Source organism: Canis lupus, chromosome 34 (assembly GCF_048164855.1).
Source record: "Canis lupus baileyi chromosome 34, mCanLup2.hap1, whole genome shotgun sequence".
Lineage (NCBI taxonomy): Eukaryota > Metazoa > Chordata > Mammalia > Carnivora > Canidae > Canis > Canis lupus.
The window spans coordinates 1764579-1785960 of record NC_132871.1 but is presented as its reverse complement, the minus strand read 5'-3'; the positions used below and the strand labels follow the sequence as shown (position 1 = coordinate 1785960).

The 21382-nt window shown below is 36.8% G+C and overlaps 1 long non-coding RNA gene across 1 annotated transcript; it reads left to right on the top strand.

The window, feature by feature from the left end:
* The first annotated feature begins 5357 nt into the window (after positions 1–5357).
* On the top strand, positions 5358–11623 carry LOC140624421 (uncharacterized). The gene is made up of 3 exons (XR_012023904.1): positions 5358–5398; positions 11110–11184; positions 11542–11623. It is a non-coding gene; the product is annotated as an uncharacterized lncRNA (long non-coding RNA).
* Positions 11624–21382: the final 9759 nt, after the last annotated feature.

Below are 21382 nucleotides of genomic sequence, written 5' to 3'. Positions count from 1 at the left end.
TGCCCATCTTCAGATTTCTTAGTCAGCATGACGGCTGAATGTGCTTGTTATTTATACCATTTTATCATGTCATTTGTAGTCAATGACATTCCCTGTTAAGAAAGTGTCATCCAGTCTAGAAACCAGTTTGGGTTGGAATTGGAACTCAGTTTTAGAATTCTGTGATTCTGATTATTATGGTCAGAAAAATTTCCACTACTCCTTTCTATAGTAATTCCCTGTTGTACATCAAATGGGTTGGCACCTAAACATTTTCCTGGAAAACCCCAACCCATCAGTTCACTTAAACAATGATGATGCTACACCATTATGATTTGCCTTGGAATCCACTTAGTAGGCTTGCTCCAGTATTTTCTGGACTGGTTGCAAAACTGGGAAAACTATATTGTTCACTGATTATGATACTGCAATTTTTTTCTGGAGTAAATTTTTTTTTTCATGAGAGACACAGAGAGGCAGAGACACAAGCAGAGGGAGAAGCAGGCTCCCTGTGAAGGAGCTCGATGTGGGACTCGATCCTAGGACCCCGGGGTCACGACCTGGGCTGAAGGCAGATGCTCAACCACTGAGCCACCCAGGCATCCCTAGAGTAAAATTTAAGCATGATTTTTTCAGATCAATCTCTAGAAAAGAAGAGAGAATTAACCTAGAAACCTAGAAAATCTAATGATCCTTGATAGGAATGTATTGGCCATGCTATCAATTACTGTAGACTCATAATGGTTGCTCAACTGGTCCACTTTATTATATTACATTAATCTTAAAAAATAGAACATATTTATTTTGAAGAACTAAAGGAACACAAATTAATGTCTTTAAAACAAAATAGAAAACAAATGAAAATTATTTCTGTAGGTAGGCCCCACATTTTAATCTGGGGTCTGTCAAATACATGCTATTATTACTTACTATTAAGTATTTAGATCAAAGTTATTCCAAACTAACATCTTTATAATTTTACAGTCACTTACCAGGAAATCCTGTCCTGAAAGAATTGTTCTCTCTGCCATTAATGAAGGGATGTGCCCGCTGGGAATAGCCCCAGAGGGCAATCAGCCCTGCGAAATATTGGAATAAGATAATATAAAACTCATAAATATTTTTGTTAATAAACTATTTTTGTCCCAATAAGGTTAGAAGATAATGTTAGATTTAAGACTATTTTATGTCAAACACTTTAGCAAAGATGGCCAAAGTTTCTGACTGATAGAAGTACTATATTTAACTATGCCCCCCCAATACACTCGAAAGATGTTAAAATGAATTATTCTTTTTATATAAGATATTTCATTGAATTATTTATTGAATTAGTGCTAAGAATAAGAAAGTAGGCTATGTTTGGAACTGAATAATAAACTCCATATGCCTTCATCAATATTTCATAAAATAATTCTGCAAAGTTAGTAGATAAGAAATGATTTTGTGGCTTTATTAGCTCTTCAACCAGTCTCAGGTATAAACATTTTCCTTTTTTTCCCAACGCATATGGAATACTCTTTCTTGAGAATACTTACCCAAATCTTTGTCTACAGAATTCTGGAGAAATATAGCAAATTTACATTACTTTATATTATCTAAAGGATCTACTTTGAATTGTCTCGAGATTTCTTAGAGTTGTAAATTTTGGAACTGAAGAGGTTTTAGAGATCATCTGTTTATGCTGTTCCAAGTGTCCTGATTTACTCACTGATATATATGTGTTTTGAGTTGGAGCAAAAAGGGTAAACTAACAGAAGGAGTTCTAGGATTTCCTCATTCTCTATTGTCCATCCAATTTATGGCACAGTCCCTAGAAGGGTGAGCGGCTGTCTGCCACAGATGCATGGGGATAGAGTCTGAGAAACGTTGTTCTATGTAGATGATATCCTACAGTTGAGAAAACCAGTGATCAGAGAGGTACAATAAACTACTTAGCACAAAACAGCTATTTTGACACATAAGATACAAGAAAAAGTCCTCAAGTAGAAGTCAGTCCCCTTTGGTCTAGGCCTGTATGTGCCACCACTGTGTTGGGAACAGCAGCAGACAAATGACTGTACCTGTGAACAGTAACTTACCGAGAGTATGTAATTTATAGGTTGGGGCCACGGGGTCCAGGACAGGTCCTCTGTGTGAAGCTGGCGTGTTCACAACTCCTGGACGGTGCTACCCTCCGAGTCGCAAAATCCTGGCTACGGGCAACAGTTCTTTAAACCACGGAGGGCAGTCGACCCAGTATCAGCTATATTGTTTGTGTTGCGTTCTCAAATAAGATGAGGAACCACCTGGGGAGAAGGACCAGGGGGTGGTGCTTATAGAGGCTGGGCTGCAGCCACGATGAGCCTGAGTGACTTGGCGGAGACAAAGAAGCAAAGATAATAATTTGACAGCTTACACGGATGCAGTACTTACTACATACTACAAATATTAGCCTAAGAATTTTATATCTCTAATGTCATCATATCCTTATCAGAAAGGTATTTTTTTAAAAAACATATTTATTTATTTGACAGAGAGAGAGAGCATGAGCACAAGCAGGGGGAGTGACAGAGGGAGCAGGGAGCCCAGCACCCTGGGACTGTGACCTGGGCAGAAGGCAGACGCTTAACCTGCTGAGCCACCTGGGTGCCCCAGAGAGGCATTTTTTTGTCTCCCCTACTTTTTTTTTGATGGGGAAGATAAGGCTTAAATATAGGAAGTGGTTTATTCGGAGTAATACAGCTAGCAAATGGCAGAACAAGACTCTAGGCTTAGGTAGTCTGACTCAGGGCCTACACTCCTAAGCAGTGACAGAAGCAGAAATATGGAGAGCAGCCTGGTATTAATAATTTTCTGGTTTCTGAATCTGGTTTTCTTCATGCTTTGTGATTCTGTGAGATTCTTTGTATACCTCCTTCTCCACCTTTTTACGTGAGCTATTTGCTCCTTAACAACAAGCTTTCCCTAGTTGTTGGGAAATTGGGAATTGAGGGTAGGGACTGCACAGAGGTTTACCAACAGGCTCCCGGAGCTATTGACGACATAGCATGCACAACAGCAGACGAGGTAGTAACACGGCCACCTCTACCGGACGTCAGAAATACAGATTCCAGAAACAAGGCCGAGATGGATAGAATGACCCAAAGAGAAATCACCTGATGTTGAAAACCTAGAAATTCTGAGAATGGATGTGTGCTGGAGTCAGGCTCAGGATTTTAAACTGTTCTGGAATCAAAGAGCTGGGGAGTGGAGTGCTGTGTCAGCTGTATGGGGTTTTTAATTGGAAAAAAAAAAAAAAAAAAGAGGGCCGTGCTATTATCTGACATTTGTTAAGATGATCAAAATTTGTTGTAGATATTACATGACACAGAGAGAATCACAACTTACCCGAGTAACTCTTAAGAAAAAATGGACATGTTGACACAAATAGTCCTTGAATTACATCCTTAGATTACAACCCTATCAAGTAGAGTGACTTTGCGTGCTATGCAAGTAGAATACTATTTTTTTTTTTTTACTCCTTAAAAATTTTAAGTGTTCAGGACAGTATTACTAACTATAAGCACAAAGACCTTGTGCAGAAGATCTCTAGAATCCTTTTATCTTGTGTAATGGTGACTTCGGGTGCACCGAATGTCAACTCCACATTTCTCCTTTCCCTCAGCTCCTGACAACCATCATTCTACTTTCTGCTCTGATGAGTTTGACTGCTTTAGATACGTCGTATAGGTGAACTGATGTAGTGTTTGTTCTACTATGACTGATTTATTTTACTGGGCATAATGTCCTTAAGGTTAATCCATTTTGTAGCATGCGACATAATTTTTTATGGGTGCATAATACTCCATATCATGTATAAACCACATTTTATTTACCTATTCATCTGTTGATGAGCATTTAGGTTGCTTCTACCTCTTAGCTTTTGTGAGCAAAGGTGTAATGAACATGAAAGTACAGATGCTTCCTTCTGATCATGATTTCGATTCTTTTGGGTAAATACTGAGAAGTAGGATTTCTGGATCATACGGTAATTCCATTTTTAACTTTTTGAGGAACTTCCATATTGTCTGAGTAGTGGCTGCACCATTTTTCATTCCCACCAAGGTTGCACAAGTGTTTCAGTCTCTCTACATCTTTATCAACAAGTGTTTTTTCTATTTTCTGGGTTTTATAGTTTCATGTCTCATGTTTAAGTCTTTAAACCATTTGGAGTTGATTTCTGTGTAGTAAGATAAGAATCTAATTTCATTCTTTTGCCTGTGGATATCCAGTTTTCCCAACACCATTTGTTGAAGACTCTATCTTTTCCCCATTGTGTATTCTAGGTACTTATGCAGAAGATCAGTTGAGGTATGGATTTATTTCTAGGCTCTTTTTTATGTTTTGTTTCATTGGTCATATATTTGCCTCCATGAGCCAGGTTGTCTCTGTTGGAATGTCTCAACTCTGTTGCGGGAGGGCAAAAACCACCATAGGTATCTAGAAACAAATGATTATGGCTCTTTTTCAATAAAACGCTGTTATGGACACTGAAATTCAAATTCATACAATTTTCATGTGTCACCAATCATTATTCTTTTGATTTATTGTCAGCCACTCAAACATGTAAAAACTCTGCTTAGTCCACAGGCCATACAAAAGGATGCAGTAGGCAGGATTTGGCCTGCGAAGCATGATTTGCTAGCTTTTACTTTAGAGCAGCACCATCCAATAGAAATATAACATAAGCCATGGATGTGATTTTAATTTTCTAAAAGAATGTTTTAAAAAATGAAGAAGGATGAAATGAGTCTACGGCCATACCACCCTGAATGCGCCCGATCTCGTCTGAAGAAGGATGAAATGAGTAAAAATTTTCCTTAACTCAGTATCTTAGAATATTCAGTTCAACATATAATCACTATTAAAAACTTACTATGATACTTTCTTATTTATTTTATTTTATTTTATTTTATTTATTTATTTATTTATTTTACTTTCTTTAAAAAAATACAGGACTAGGCTGTTTGATCACTGTAGCTCCATAGTAGGTTTTGAAATAATGAAGTATGAGGCATCCAGTTTTATTCTTTCTCAAGATTATGTTTTTTTAGAGTCTTTTGTGGTTCCATATGATTTTAGGATTACTTTTTCTATTTCTGGAAAAATGCCATTGATGTTTTGAAAGGGATTGCACTGCTTCTATAGATTGCCTTGGGTAGTATAGTCATTTTAACATCGTTATGTCGTCTAATCCATGAACATGGGATCTCTATTTACTTATGTCTCCTTTGACTTCTTTCAGCAATGCTTTGTAGTTTTCAGGATACAAGTCTTTCACTTCCTTGGTAAGTTTATTCCTAAATATTTTATTTTTTTTCATACTGTTGTGAACAGTATTGTTTTCTTAATTTTCTTTCAGATGGCTTATTGTCAGGGTGCAGAAACACAACTAATTTTGGTAAGTTGATTTTGTACCTTGCAGCTTTATTGCATTTGCTTATTGGGTCTAACAGTTTTCTTGTGTATGTGAAAGTGGAGGTGGGGAGGGGGCCAGAAGATGTGAATGTGTGACCGTCAGTATGCCACCTGGTTGAACCTCCTGAGAACCTGAAGAAACTTAGTTGGGAATAAACCTGTTGCAATTTAAATGTAAGTAATATTATATATTTGTATTTTGTGAACAAGTCTAATACCATCTTGCATTAGTTCTTACCTTTTAAGCACTTAATGGATTTCAGGCTCCATTTCCAATGATAGTGAGTTAATTCTTTTGGTGAAGAGCATTTGCCATAGGGGTTGCAAGAAGATAATTTATTGCCTGTTATGCTTTTCTTGGTACTTTCTTCAGTTTATCTGGGTAGGGTTTCATTGTCTAGAAGGACTGAAATTCATAGAAGTGATTTTCTGGTGCCATAACAAAAAAGATTAGCAGTGACAGTTTTCTAAAATATATGTTTCCTACCAGAGGCAGCCTTCTCAGCCCATTTCCTTTAATGATATCTGGGGAGGATCTGATAAGCTTTATTCTACTTCACAGGTTAAAGGGCATTGTCTTCCCTTTCACTCCAGCAGCCAACAACAAAGTCAGGCATATGTTATCACCATCACACAGGAAGCTGCGGGCTAGCTTGTGTTAAACAGAGCACAAATACAGGAAAAGTGTCAAGCAGGTTAAAAGCTGGTAGGGCCCTGGTAAGAGAATATTATGCTAATAATATTTCTGACAGAACTGGAGATGTGTTATTAGATTTCAGCCTTATAAAGTACTTAGAAATCCTTAAACCTCTAAAACTAGAGAGTAGCCATTTTACTTTCCTCACTCTGGAATTATGACCCATTTTTTTATTGATAGGAAAATGACAGTTAAATTAAAAATAGTTAAGTCAGGAAATGACACAATTTCTCAAAACATACAATTAGACAATTTCTTAATAACTTAAAAATTGTTTCCCTCTGCTTTGTATGATAAAAATTCTAATTCTCGTACATCAAAAGAAAGGGGATTTCCATTTTGTGGCTAAAGTTTTGTCATAAATAAAGAATGCATGCCTTTTGGAAACTAAAGAACTCATTTCATTCATGGATTTTATGTTGTAAGTTTTAATTGGGGGATGAATCTGGCTTTAAAGAGTCGTCGTGGACATATTCTAGTCATATCTACCAATGTAGTTTTGTGTATCACATTGGATTTGTTAATGGTGGATGTATTTGAGTGATACCTACCAATACCATATTAACTTCATTAAGAAAATGACCTGAAGAGTTTTGCAAAATGATTTCCAAATCCCTTCTTTTAAAAAAGATCACAAAGTGAATTATAAAAACTTTTGAAGATGAAACAATAATAATAATCTATAGTATTAAACTTTGACATAGCCTCTATCAGCGTTTTGATTCATTTTCTCTCCATGTATATTTTTCAGTACATTTTTAAGATTGTAGTCAAATGTGTATACACACATACATACATACAAATGCATTTACATATTTGTAATTCTGTTTGACTTTTTCTTATAAATCAATATTACATCATACATTTTCACATTTTTTTGTATTCTTTATAATCTTCCGTTTAAATGGCTGCATAAGGTTTCATGATTAAACAAGCCATAATTTATTTATTCAGTGAACATTTGCATGGGATACACAAATATCTTAGTTGGACTCTTTCAAATCTCTGGTTGCTCTAGGGACAGTGTCTCCCTATATCTTATATCTTCTTATCTACATGACCAGGAAGACCCATATCATGTGGATCAACTGTTGGGTTTAATGGACCAGTTATAATGCACATGTCCTTAGAATAAAGTGTTAAATATTAAAACATTAAGTTAATTGTCTCCAGGGGTGTTGCATAGGAAGGGTCATGGTTCTGTACAAATGTAGGAGCCATTTCTACTTTGGATTCAAGCAGAAAATGCTGTAGACTGTTAAAGAGGCTTAAAATATCTATCATCCTTTAAGCTGGTCCCCTGCCAAAGTACAGACAGAGAAAACTCATGTTTGAGACAAAATTGGGGTTAATAAGTAAAAATAATCCCCCCCAAGTGTCTTAAAGTATGTTTTTTGTTTGGATGTCTTAAAACCACACTAAGGCATATGTGATCTCTATATACCTATTTGTGTTGGAAAACTATGCTGGTTGTGCACTTTGCTTTTCAGACCCCAGGAAAATACCAATAGTCATACATTGATTGTCTTCTCTGGCTATTGCTTGTGAAGAACCAAGTACCAAAGTCCTAAAGCACATTGCACTTTAGGTACTTGCCATCATGCCCTGAAACATTACTATAGGGCCTCTGATACTAAAGGAAATTTTATTATTGCTTCATACTTTATTTTTCCCTAAATTTTGCTTCTTTTTGTTCTCCCCTCGCCATTCTTTTTATTTAAGGGAATGGACTTGACGACCAGATTTTTAAGAAATCAAATATACTGAAGCAGTTGACTATTTTTTGCCTTAGAGGATATATCATGGAATACAGGGTTATTTTTACCTTCATGGAATAACGAAGGTAATAATGATTTTTTAATAATTATATTTATCTTTAATGTTGTGTTGACTTTGTCAGGTTTTTACCATTGGAAAATTCCATTTTTCTTATTTATGGCCATGATTCCACATAGTTTACCATTGGATGAGTATCTTTCATTTTTTTCACAAGGAATTGTTTTTGATAAACTGCTATATATATATATATAATATATAAAATATATAAAAATATCTAATTATATATAAATATAAAGAAGCCTACTAACACAGCTTGATCAAAAACCAAACTCTGAATTATTTTTATTTGGGAAAATTACACATGGAAATATCAAAAGATAGACAGCATTATTTAGCTAGTTTAATTTTGTGCTGGGCTGATGCTGGACACAGCAACAAAGAGAAGAAGAGTCTTTCTCTGCTGCAGCCCAGATGTTACGAGGCTGTTCAACTTGGGTTTAACTGACCCAGGAGAATCAATTGGCTGCTAGAGAGGCCCTGCTTCTGGCTTGGTGGAGATCAAGGAAAGCCCTTTCAGCATGTCTAAGAGCCAGGTCCAGGGTGTCTCAGGGAAACTAGGGAGCACTTTGGCAAAAATCTCCTGACTTGTGCAATCTCTGACTCTGTTTTTTTCCAACTTTTCCCTGTGAAGATCACATGCTTAAATTGGGCCATGCAGCTGTGTGTGGGTGGAGTGCTTATACTCAGAGCTCTAGGTCTGATGGTGACAGTCAATAGTATACTATTTCTTCCCCTGCCCCCGTCCTGAGAAACTTCAAAAATAATTCCTTGAGGTTAGTAGTTGGTAACCTGATCTGTTCACCCTAAATGTTAAAGCCTTTTCTTGGTCTTACACACGTGTAGTTTGTGGCTATCAGGCAGTTTGCCAAGGTTTCATTTGTTTTTAGAAATCTAATGACAAAAAAAAAAAAATCTAATGACAAATGTTGTATCAATAGTTTTCTTTCAAGCCTCCAACTTAGTTGTCAGTTCAAAAAAAGTCTCCATTTCTGCAATATTAATTTTTAAATTTAGTTTTACAGATAACCTATTAGACTGCTGATTATTGTACTTGTAAAAAAAAAAAACCCTCACTTATTCCTTGTTTAAAAAATATACTTTGAAACCCTCCTAATAATCCTTGCCACTAACTTTCTTTGAGTCATGGAGTAGTTGTTTCAGTACTTAAGGGACCTGGTTCTGAGGACAAGGTTAATCTTGCAAGTTCAAAGAACAATTTGTAAGAGAGTAGCTATCATTGTCCCCAGGAACATTATTCTGTGCCCTCTTGGATCTAAAGACATTATGTTTTATTATCACTGTCTACTAGCTGCCTTCTTCTCCTCCCCTTCCTCCTCTTCCTCCCCCTCCCAGTAAAGGAAGACACTTGACAATCAGATTAAAATTTTCACATGCAATGATGTTATTGGGTTTCTAAGGTTTTTTTTTTTTTTTTTTTTTTTTGCCAGGAAGAGTAGAATATAGCAATTCTTATTGCTATAAGTATTCTTTTGAGTATTCTTATACTCAAAAACGTAACAGGAACATCGATGACATTTATGAAGCTATTGTGGTAGATATGATTTAATCTAATAGAATTCTGATTTTATAACTATGAGTCAAGCATTGGGAGAGTGACATCACCAAGATGGTGCTATAGGTCATTCCTGACTTTGCTGCCCACCCCCGACACGAAAAGAACAATTAATAAGTATTCATGCACAGGACACCATTGGAGGATCTCAGGACATGGGGGAGAGGCAGAAGCGTCCCCTGCACCACAGACACCAAGACAGATTGCATTAAGAGGGTGAGAGAAGTGCGCATGGACCACATTGCCCTCTCCAGACAGCAGAGCACCACTCAGAGTTCTCCCCTTGCTCCCCATCCCTCCAGTGGAAAAGAAAACCCAGTGGGGACAACCAGCATCCCTTAGTCATTTTATGGGAGTCCCTACTCGGATACACCAGAGGGATTGCAGGGAAATCTATGGGTCTCAACCAGTGAGAACCTGACTATGATGGAGAAGAGGGAGGGACCAGTACACGCGTACTTGTGACCAGTACATGGATCTTGGCAGGACCAAGCCCAGGCAGGGCCCAAGTACTGATCCCAACCTGTGGTTTTGCTCATCTGCAGAACCAAGCTGGGGGTGCTGATCAGGAAGTTTAGATCGACCTCATTGGATTCTTAAATGAGCATTTTTTCTGGCTCTACAGCTTGATTTGCCGATACCTAGGCAAGCAGCTGAGACACAGCCCTGCCCACCGTGGCTCCTGGGGCCCCATCTGACCAGAAGGGCTTGTGAAAACATCTGGAAGCTGTGGCCAAGCAGTGCTCACCTAGAGGGAGAGGCAGGAGGGCTGAGATGATCAGCCCCAGAGTAAAGCCAGCCCTGTGTTGAGAGTCCCGGTGCTTTGTACTCACAGCCAAGCATTAGGTAGTCTTCTAGCAATTCATATTCTGTTTAAATATTCTTGTACTGATAAATGGAAAAACACAATTATGTTCTCAGAATGGGGCTTAAAGATTTATTTTATTAGTGATAGGTCTTCTCCTTTGAAACTGTGTGTGTAATTTAAGATAACGTTTCATTTTCCATAAACTTATTCAAGTCAAACCAAAAGGGAACAGATAGGAAGACTCATCCAAATTGATTTACTTTTTGACTTTTAGAGAATTGATGAACATTTGTGTGCATTTGGGAAATAAAATTTACCAAACACATTTATTTTCATTTGTTCATTAAGCCTTTAATAGCATTTTTAAACAAATATTTATTGATTACTAATTAATGCCAGACACCAGGATGCTTCAAAGAGCTAATAGTATTTTGAAGGTGCTCACCTTATTCTCACAACCATTTGAGATATATAAATATTCTCTGTAGCAAGACTGATATTAGAGTTATAAGTGAATGAAAATTGTTGGATATTAGCAAAAATGCTTTTAATTTAGGTTTTCTGTCAATTAACCATGTTGTTCATATTCTAAAAGTAGCTATAAAGTAGGTGAGAAGTTATTATATTTACTGAAAGGAGAGAAAAGACAGTAGGAAAGAAAGAAGGAAAAATACATGCGAGCATTTGTTGGGTATCTATTATAGACAAGGTGCTTTACAGATGTTTTATTCAATTCTCCCCACAGCTCTTAAAAGTATACATTATTTACATTTACAGATGAGAAACCGAAGCTGAGTATTATTTAAGGAACTTGCCTAAAGTCACAAAATTGGAATTTGTTGGAATCAGAGAGTGAGTCTCACATATTCTTATTATAAATCTTGTGACCCTCCCCCCCCATAGACTTTTCTTTTAGGATCTCTCTGTATTAAATGCAAATGCAACAGAAAATGATAAAGGATAGAAGGGGAGTAATATTAGCATCATAGTGGCAAGATGTTCCTCCTTTTTGTCTTCCCCTTTTAACAACAAACAAAAGATCTGTCCACATACAGAGGTATCTTGGGAGTTGTGGGATCCAGTATCATATGCCAGGGGATTTGGATTAAGTGTTGCCCACATGTGCATCTGGTAATAGGCAGACAGACCTCAGTGTTGGCTATGGAACCAGCAGTGCCTGAGAAGTTGCCTCAACTTTTCTCATTCCAGGGAACAAACCTGGAGATTCTGACCTGGGGCAGATATCCACAGGCCAGATAGCATTTGCAAGAGTCTCCCCAAGGGAAGATGGTAAGGAGAATTTTTCCTGCACTGTCCCTCCCTACCCCCAAGCCAACTCTGCCTTGGGCTGAGGTGTCCAGCCAATGGTGACCTTTCCCTTGGGGAGAAAGGATAGTGGTAAGTGAGGGGCTGGTTACCCTCATTAAGTGGGATATGGCTGAAAAAGATCCTGAAAAAGATCCTTCCAGAATCACTCAGTACTAGGTGGGACCTCCATGACTGGGGCAAGGGAGGAGATCAGGAAAGAGGCAAATAGGAATAACAAAAAGAAGGGGTCATGGTTCCTGTTGACTGCATCAAGTTTCCACATGAGTCTTTGAGAGTTCCTCACCTGAGGATCTCTCCACCAGGTCCAAAGCACCTCCAACTCCCTGGTGCTAAATTCACACCTTCCTCCGCTCTATGGCTGGCTTCCTGTGTGTGCTCCTGAGTGTAATGGCAAAACCAAGTCCAGTAAATGGAGTGCAATTAGAAAAAAAAAAAAAAAAGAACAACATCTGTGGGTAATGGAGAAACCACAAACATAAGCTATAGCACAACCTTTTGGAAAAACCAAAATGCAGAGAAACACCCAAATATTACAGCACCAATTGATAGTGTATCTAATCTGAAGGCAATTAGTAAAGATATGAGGAAGTGTCTGATGTTTGTCAATGCAAAAGCAATAACACAAAACTACAGGAAACACACAAAAAATCAAAGAAACATTATTCTTTGTTATTCTTTTGTTATTACAAAAAGATAACACTAATTCTCCTATAACTGAACCCAAAGGCACAGAAGTTTGAGAACTCACTGATAAAGAAATCAAAATAGCTGTTTTAAAGAAATTCAGTGAGCTATAAAAAAACTCAGAAGATCAATTCAATGAAATCAGAAAAAAATATGAATGAAATTAGATGTTTACCAAAGAGATAGAAATCATAAAGAAAAAATATTTGGAGCTGAAGAATTCAATGGATGAAAAATAATTCAGAATAGAACAAAAGGAAGACAGAATAAGTAAGCTAGAGGATAGGAAATTTGAAAAAAGTTGGGCAGAACAAAGAAAAATAAATAATGAAAAAGACCAAGGAAAGTGTATGGGTTGTATAGGACTCTATTAAAAAATTAGAATATTAGGGTTCCAGAAGTGGAAGTGAGGAAGTAAGGGTCAGAAAGTTTATTTAAGGAAATAATAGTTGAGAATGTCCCAAACCTGAAAAAGAGACTTGGACATCCAAGTTCACAAAGTTAACAGATCATCCTATTAACCTCAATTCAAAAAACCTCCAGGACACAAAAAAATGAAACTGTCAAAAATCAGAGTTAAGGAGAATATCTTAATAGCAGCTGGAGGAAAGAAATATTGAAACTTAGAATCCCCCATTAGGCTCCCTGCAGATTACACAGTAGAAATCCTGCACGCTGGAGGAGAGTGGAATGACCTGTTCAGCACATTGAAAGAAAACAAAAATGCTAGGTAAGAACATTCTATCCAACAAAGTTATCCCTCGAATACAAATAGGAAAATAAATACTTTCCCAGACAAACGAAAGCTGAGAGAGTTTGTCGTCACTAGGGGAAGAGTATTAAAAATAATTAGAGCTACTATAATTTGTTAAATGCATAATATAAAAAGAGGTAAATAATACATCAAAAATATATAATGGGGGAGTAAAAGTATGACGCTTTTGTAGGAAATTAAAGTTTAAGCTCTCTGTTTAAAATGGACTGTTTTATCTATGAAATATTTTATGTAAACTTTATGGTAACTACAAAGCAAAGACCCAGAGTAGATTCACAAAAGATAAAAAAAGCAAACAGAGCATACCGCTAGAAAATTACCAATTTAGAAAGGCAGGCAGAAACAGACAGAAAAAGAAACAATGGTAAGACAAAACCATCAGAAAGCGATTAAGATGGTACGAGTAAGTTCCTACATACCAATAATAGCTCCAAATGAAAATAGATTGAACTCATCAGTGAAAAGGTAGAGAGTGGCTGAATGAATAAAAACAAAATCCAACTATACGCTGCCTACAAGAGAGTCACTTCACCTGTAAGTACCCACACAAACCAACACGAAGAGATGGAAAAAGATCTTCCATGCAAATGAAACCCAAAAAAGAGCTGGAGTAGTTATATTTATATCATACAAAACAGAATTTAAGACAAAAAATAGAATAAGAGACATAAAAGGACATTATATAATGATAATGAGTTGATCCAACAAGAGGACATAACATTTGTAAATGTTGATACATCCAACATAGGAACAACTAAATATATAAAACAAACAAAAGGGAGAAGCGGGTGTTAATACTTTAACACCCCACTTTTTTTCAATGAATAGATCATCCAGACAGAAAATTAATAAGGAAACACTGGACTTAAATGACATGTTAGATCAGATGGACTTAGGCATTTATAGAACATTCCGTCCAAAAGCAGCAGAACATATTTTCTTCTCAAACACACAGGGAACCTTTTCAAGGATGGATCATATGTGAGTCCTGAAAAGAAGTCTTAATAAATTTAGGAGGATTGAAATTATTCTAAGTATCTTTCCTGACCACTGTGGTATAAACCAGAAACCGAAATTCACAAATATGTGTAGATTAAACCCGTGTTACTGAACAACCAATGGGCCAAGAAGAAATCAAACAGAAGTTAAAAAACATCTTGGGATAAGTGAAAATAGAAATATAATATGCCCAAAGTTATGGAATACAGCAAAGGTAGTTTTTTTTTTTTAATATTTTTTATTTATTTATGATAGTCACACGGAGAGAGAGATAGAGAAGCAGAGACATAGACAGAGGGAGAAGCAGGCTCCATGCACCGGGAGCCCGACGTGGGATTCGATCCCGGGTCTCCAGGATCACGCCCCGGGCCAAAGGCAGGCGCTAAACCGCTGCGCCATCCAGGGATCCCAGCAAAGGTAGTTTTAAGAAGGAAGTTCCTAGTGATAAATGCCTACTTTAAGAGACAAATTTTTAAAATGAGCAATCTAATTTTATACCTCAAGGAACTAGGGAAAGAAAACAAAGTCCAACAGTAATACAGAGAAGGAAATAACAAAGATCAGAGCAGAAATAAATGAAATAGAGATTTAAAAGGTAACAGAAAATATCAATGAACCTAAGAGTTAGCTTTTGAAAAGATAAAGTAGACAAACCTTTAGCCAGACTCATCAAGGAAAGGAGAAAGAGGACTAAATGAAATCATAAGTGAAAGAGGAGGCATTATAAATGATGCCACAGAGAGGGCGCCCAATGGCTCAGTCAGTGACGCATATGACTCTTGATTTCAGTTCAGGTCATGATCTCAGGGTCATGGGATCAAGTCCTGGGTCAGGCTCCATGCTGAGTGTGGGGTCTGCTGGAGGATTTTCCCTCTCCCTCCACTCTCTCTCTCTCTCTTCCCTCAAACAATAACAAAAAGACCACAAACCACAAAATAACAAATAATATCACAGAAACACAAAACACCATGAGATTACTATGGACAATTATACATGAACAAATTAGACAACAGAGAGGAAAATACATAAATTCCTAGACACACACAACCTACCAAGACTGAACCATGAAGAAACAGAGAATCTTAACAGATAATTATTAGTATGTGGGTTGAATCAGTAATCAAAAACCTTCCAACAAACACAAGTCCAGGACAAGATGGATTTACTGGTGAATTCTATGAGACACATCAACAATTGATATCAATCCTGGGATCCCTGGGTGGCGCAGTGGTTTAGCACCTGCCTTCGGCCCAGGGTGCGATCCTGGAGACCCGGGATCAAATCCCACATCGGGCTCCCGGTGCATGGAGCCTGCTTCTCCCTCTGCCTGTGTCTCTGCCTCTCTCTCTCTGTGACTATCATAAATAAATAAAAATTAAAAAAAAAAAAGAATTACTATCAATCCTTCTCAACCTCTTCCAAATAGTAGAAGAGAAAGGAGCATGTCCAAACTCATTTTAGGGGGTCAGTATTACTCTGAGACCAAAACCAGACAAGGACTCTAAAAAAGAAGATTATAGGCTAATATTCTTGATGATTATAGATTTAAAAATCCTGGACAAAATATCAGCAAACAGAATTTAACAATACATCAAAAGAAACTCTGTTGGGGGCCCCATAGCTGGTGTGTTAATATGCAGACACTGACCTACTGAATGAAGGCGAACAGAAGAGGCAGGTAGCTCTCTCAGCATGTGAGCTCCCACTGTGGGGAAGTGAAAACTTCAGGGAGTCGATTCAAGGCGCAGTTTCAATAAACTCACGAAAAGGAAGAAAAGTTACAAACTATTACTGATAGATTACAGGAAAGTGTGGGAGGTGCAGTAAGGGGTGGAGGAAGGGCAGTTCTCTATGCCAGTTACACAGTAACTTAAAATGACTCTTTTCTCATCATAGAATCATATACCTTGATTAACCAGGATATATTCCAAGGATGTGAATATACCAGACTAACAAAATGAAGGATAAAAATTATGTAATCATCTCATTAGATGCAGACAAAGCATTTGATAAAACTCAAACTCCACTACGATAAAACTCTCAACAAAGTGGGAACAGAAGGAACATACCTCAACATGATAAAGGCCACATGTGACAAGTCCACAGCTAACATCATATATCCTAAGTGGTGAAAAGCTAAAAGCATTTCCCCTAAGATCACACACAAGAAAGGATGCTCCCTCTTTCCCCAATGTTGTATTGGAACTCTTAGCCATAGCAATTAGGTTTCAAAAAAAAAAAAAAAAAAGTATCCAAATTGGAAGAAATAAAACTATCACTTTTGCAAATGATGTATTACATATAGAAAATCCTAACATTTCCACAAAAAAAATTTGAATAAACAAATTCAGTGAAGTTGCAGGATACAAAATCAAATACATAAAGATCTGTTGCATTTTTATACACAAAAATGAACTAATCAGAGAGATAAATTAAGAAAACAACCTTATTTACATTAAAAATAATAGAATACTTAGTAATAAATTTAACCAAGAAAGTAAAAGACTTGTACATTGAAAACTATAAAAGATCGATGAAAAAAAGTGAAGACACAAATAAATAGAAAGATATCCTGTGCTCATGGATTGAAAGAGTTAATATTATTAAATATCCATACTACCCAAAGCAATCTATAGATTCAATCCCATCCCTATCAAAACTCCAATGGCATTTCTCACAGAAATAGAAAAAAAATCCTGAAATTTGTATGGAACAACAAACCTTGAATAGCTAAAACAATCTTTAGACAGGAAAAAAAATAGCTGGGGGTATCACACATCTTGATTTCATGCTATATTTCAAAGCTGCAGTATTAAAAATAGTATTGTATTAGATTATTGAATTATCAGATTATTAGAATAGGAAGCCCAGAAATAAACTCATACATATATGGTTAATCAATAGACAAAAGAGCCAAGAATATACAATGGGAAAAGGACAGTCTCTTTAATAAACGATATTGGGAAACCCAGCCTACTGCATGTAAACTAATGAAACTGGACCACTCTCTTCCATGTACAGAAATAAACTCAGATAGATTTAAAGATTTATACAAGACACCTGAAACCATAAAACTCCTAGAATTAAAAATAGAGGGGAACTCCTTTACAGTTCAACAATGATTTTTTTGGATTTAACAACAAAAGCAAAATCAACAAGTGGGATTATGTCATACTAAAAAGCTTCTGTACATCAAAGGAAACCATCAACAGAAGGAATAGGCAACCTACTGAATGGGAGAAAATATCTGCAAATCTGATAAGGAGTTAATACCTAAAAAAGATGAAGTCTTTATATAACGCAATAGCAAAAAAACCCTAAAAAATCCAATTAAAAAAATGGGTAGAGGATCTGAAGCAACATTTTCCCAAAGACATGGGGGACTTGTGTAACTGGGTGATGGGCATTAAGGAGGGCATGTGATGTGATGAGCCCTGGGTGTTATATGCAACTGATAAATTAACTGATGGATCACTTAATTCTATCCCTGAAACTAAAAAAATAAGTGCTTAACATCACTAATCATCAGAGAAATGCAAATCAAAACCACAAAGAGGTATCATGTTATACTTGTCAGAATGGCTAAAATCAAAGGCAAGAAATAACAAGTATTGGTGAGGACGTGGAGCAAAAGGAACCCTCCTACACTGTTGGTGCAAATCCAATTTGGTGCAACTATTGTGGAAAAATATCTTCCATGCAAGATCTTTTTCAAAAAAATTTTAAAGAGGAATACCATATGATCCAGTAATTCCACCTCTGGATATTCACCCAAAGAGGATGAAAACCCTAATTTGAAAAGATTTATCTTTGTTCACTGCAGCTAATTTACAAGAGCCAAGATATGGAAGCAAGATGAATGGATAAAAATAACATGAAATGGAATATTACTCGGCTATAAAAAGAATGAGATCTTGCCATTTGCAACAACATGGGTGACCCTAGAGGGGATTATGCTAAGTGAAATGTCAGAGAAAGAAAAAAAAAACATATGATTTCCATTATATATGGAATCTTAAAAAATGAAATAAATGAACAAACAAAAAAGCAGAAACAGACCCATAAATACAGAGATCAAACTGAGACTTGCCAAAGGGAGGGGGTGAGGGAGATAGGGAAATGGGTGAGGGGGAGTGGGAGACAAAGGCTTCCAGGCATGGAATGAATAAATTATGAGGATACAAGCGACAGCATTGAGAAATATAGTCAGTGGTGTTGGAATAGTTTGTACGGTGACAGAGAGTAGCTGCACTTGGCCATGATCGTAGCATAAAATATAGACTGCTTGAAGTACTATATTGTTCACTTCAAACTAATTGGATCACCTATATTTCAATTAAATTTTTTTTAAAGGAAAAGAAATTAAAAATAGAGTTACAGATACAGAGAACAGACTGGTGGTTGCGAAAAGCAGGGCATGGGGGATAGGCGGTATGGGTGAAGGTGACCAAAAGCTGCAACCTGCCAATAATACGAGTAGTAAGTCCTGGGACATAAGGTACGGCACAGTGACTATAGTTAACAATATTGTATTGTATATTTGAAAGTCGCTAACAAAGTAAATCTGAAAGTTCTCATCACAAGAAGAAAAAATATGTAACCTGTGGTGATGGATGTTATGGGGTCCTCATTCTTCAATATATACATATATTGAATCATTAAGCTGTACATCTAAAATAATGCAATTTCATCTGTCAATTTTATCTCATGCAAAAAAATAATAAGGGATATTTATAACCAAAGAAATAAAAAATTGTACAATGAAAAAGGTGAGATCTCGATGAAAGAAATTGAAGAAGATACAAATAAATTGAAAGATATTTCATGTATATGTACTGGAAGAATTAATATTGTGAACAGGTTCATGATACTCAAAGCCATTTTTTTAATAGAAATAGAGCAAATAATCCCCAAATGCCCTGATTAGCCAAGGAAATTGTAAGTAAGAATAACAAAGTTGGAAGCATCGCGCTTCTTGATTTCAAATGACACTACCAAACGAAAATAACTAAAACAGTATAGTTACTGGCATAAGAAAATTTTTTTAAACATTTTATTTATTCATTCATAGAGACACACAGAGAGAGAAAGACGCAGAGACACAGGAGGAGGGAGAAGCAGGCTCCATGCAGGGAGCCCGATGCGGGACTCGATCCCGGGTCTCCAGGATCACGCCCTGGGCTGAGGGTGGCGCTAAACCACTGAACCACCCGGGCTGCCCATAAAAATATTTTTATATCTCATAAACCATTGGAAAAGAATAGAGAATACAGAAATAAACCACCACTAACCTTTGACAAGGGAGCCAAGAAAATTCAGTGGGGGAAAGGATGGTCTCTTCAACAAACTGTGTTGGGAAAACTGGACAACCAATGCGGAAAAATGAAGTTGATCCAGTTTTGAACCACTGACTAAAAAGTCTCTATGTTAATAATAACTCTTAGAGGAAAACATGGAAGAAGCTCCTTGATGTCAGTCTGGGCAATGAGTTTATAAATACGACACCAAACGCCTAAGCAACAGAAGCAAAAAACAGCAAAAGAGACTACATCAAACTACAAAAAACACAGCAAAAGATTCATTCATCAAAATAAAAATACAACCTGTGGAATGGGAGAAAATATTTGTAAACTATATCTTGGAGAAGGGGTTAATAGCTAATATATATAAAGAACACATATAAGTCACCCAAATGGCCAAGAGGTATATGAAAAGATGCTCAGTCTTCCAGCCATTAGAAAAATGAAAAACAACATCGCAATGAGCTGTTACGTCACACCCTTTGGAAGGGTTACTACGGAGAAGACAAGAGTGAACAAGTGCTGGTGAGGAGATGGAAAAAAGGGCACTTGTAAACCACCGGTGTGAATGTGAATTGGTGTGGCTGCTATGGAAAACGGCATGGAGGTTCCTCAAAACATCAAAAATAAAACCCCTATATGCCTAGGAATGCCAGTTTTGGGTATATAGCCAAAGGAAATAAAAAAATAGGATATTTGAGAGATAAGCATACTTCCACATTTATTGCAGCATTTTTTCTTTCTTTTTCTTTTTCTTTTTTTTTTTTTTTTTTTTTTACAAAAGTCAAAATATGGAAGCAACTTAAGTGTCTGGCAATGGATGAATGGATAAAGATGTGGGGTGTGTAGCCCATGCAGTACTATTCAACCACAAGAAAGAAGGATTTGTGAAACATGGATGGAGCTTCAGGACATTATGCTAAGAGACACAGAAGCACAAATACTCCATGATATTACTTAAACATGGAATTTTGAAAAGCCAAACTCATAAAAACAGGAGAATGTTGATTATCAGGGATCGGGAGTGGGGAAATTGGAATATGTGGTTTAAGGGTATAAACTTTCAACTAGTCGGTAGATAAGTTCTAGAGATCTGATGAAAAATATGGTGATTACAGATAACAATAGTACATTATAGACTTAAAATTGTTGCGAGCCTGGATCGTAACTATTCGCACCACAAGAAGGACATGAGGCTCACGGGCCGTGATGGAGGTTCTAGCCCCTGCTGTGGCGATAATCACACTGCAGTACGGAAATGTGTCACGGTAATAGGGCCTCTACCCTTAACTGCTGCAATGCTATCTGTCAATTACGTCGCAATAAAATGAATCAAAAAAAAAAAAAAAGAAGAAGAAGAAGAATGAAAGTCAGGTGAAATTTAATGTGAATCACTGTTGACTCCGGGGTCATCATGCAGGAACCTTCTGCGGTGCCGTGTTGAAAACAAGCTGCTAAGGACATACGCTGGTAAGAGAGTTTTGAATTTCACCATTTACTGTCTACCAAGAACCTCTGGCAGAACAATTTTTCATTTCACAATTCCATGATGAAATAATCTGATGCGATGCAACCTTTGGCATGACTCTAAATCCCAGGGGATGAAGATGTTGAATAAAATTAATTTTTAGAAAATGAAAAAAAAAAAAAAAAGGCCACATACATAATTCCCTGACAAGGAAATAAATGATCTAGGGACCAAGAATATTTATCTAGACAAATGCACGTCGAACATGCATTTAGTATGTGTCTAGGTGGATGTGAGACAAACGTTCTTAGAAACTCTTATTTTTGATGGAAATGGATGCATGTGAGGGAACAATTCGGTTCTTAGAAGACTAGAAATGAGGTTCTTACTGGGTCATCTGGATGGCAAGTCGTGGAGATAAAATGATTCTTAAGTGAAATATTTTCAAGTTCTTTTCAGTAGAGATGAAAATGGCAAATCAATGGTTACCCGGCG